The sequence below is a fragment of the Asparagus officinalis genome, chromosome 5 (assembly GCF_001876935.1).
Source record: "Asparagus officinalis chromosome 5, Aspof.V1, whole genome shotgun sequence".
NCBI lineage: Eukaryota > Viridiplantae > Streptophyta > Magnoliopsida > Asparagales > Asparagaceae > Asparagus > Asparagus officinalis.
Genome location: NC_033798.1, coordinates 113858537 through 113860052, shown reverse-complemented (window position 1 = coordinate 113860052; position 1516 = coordinate 113858537).

The window sequence follows — 1516 nt, the reverse complement described above, 5'->3', positions numbered from 1 at the left end:
ATGTATCAGTATATACTTACATATTAATATATAGCTATATATTATATATAAGTATATATAAGTATAGTATATGTAAGTATATTAGAAATATATATAAGTATATTAGAAATATATAGTATATGTAAGTATAGTATATGTAAATATATTATATGTAAGTATATATAAGTATACATTAATGATCATATCATACTATAATTATGTATAGTATACATTAGCAATATTATATAAAGACTATTAGATATACAAGTATATATTAATGACTACTTAAATATATATAAGTATGCATTAATGTCCATATCATTATATATATATATATATATATATATATATATATATATATATATATATATATTATATATATATTAAAAATCGGGTCGGGCTTCACCATCTCGGTCTGGACCCAAGCCGGAGCGCACGGTCCGCCGGCTTTTCGGGCCTTATCTGGGCTAGGCCGGGTCCGGACCCGAAACCCATTTGGAATCCTATCCACATGTAACTATAGACATCCTAGCCACATGTAACTATACTTACTTTTAAGATGCATGAAGGTAACTAATCCTACTTATATTTATTATACTATGTGGAATACACGTGCAATGCACGTGGTCAAATAATATAATTGTTAATTTTAATTTATGTATTTACTATAACATAGTTGCAAAAACGTTTACGATTATTATAATATATTAAAAAGTTTCAGATATTTCAATATATAAAATCTTATTGGTTTCAACACTTTACCTTCCACATAATTAGTGAGGTTTAAAGTCTTAAAATATTAATGATCCAAGAGTAATTTAATTATTTGGAATTTAAATTTTAAAATATTAATGATGTAAGCACCAATATCTAAAAAACTATTATTATTAATGAAAAAAATAAATCTCGAATTCATCAACATAAAATGGTAGGTTTATCTAGTCATAGAGGATTTTGTTTAGTTATAAAGAAATCACTCATACTTATTGTTTACTTCCACTTTCTATTATCTAGCGACCAAGTATTATAGATATTCAAAAAAAAATTCTAGAATTTTCAAAGTTAGAATATGCAAATCTTCAATCAAGAAAGAAAATACAAATTATGTGATCAATTCTAAAATCTGATATTATAATCTTCCTATATCTTCTCAACTAATTAATTAATTTGTCAAAACGATTACTCTCTAATTTTAGAAAGCTATAAAATATAATTTGAGAATGATTTAAACAAATTTTTGTACAAATATGGATTGTATTTTAACATCCAAATATTGAATATTGTCCAAAAATTTTGGTTAAAGAGTTAAAAAAACTAATAACACTCTTATCCAAACTATATGCTTTATAAAGGTGAGAATATAAAATGAATAATTTATCTCTATGAATTTTGTAGCAAATTTTTTTTAGAGATACTGATAGACTTGCTATAAAATCCACTCTTATAAGATTGATGTCACATGCATCTTAAATTGCTTTGTTTAAGGGTTAATTTTAGAAAACTTCCCCTCAACTACGGGGAAAATGTTAAAAATCCC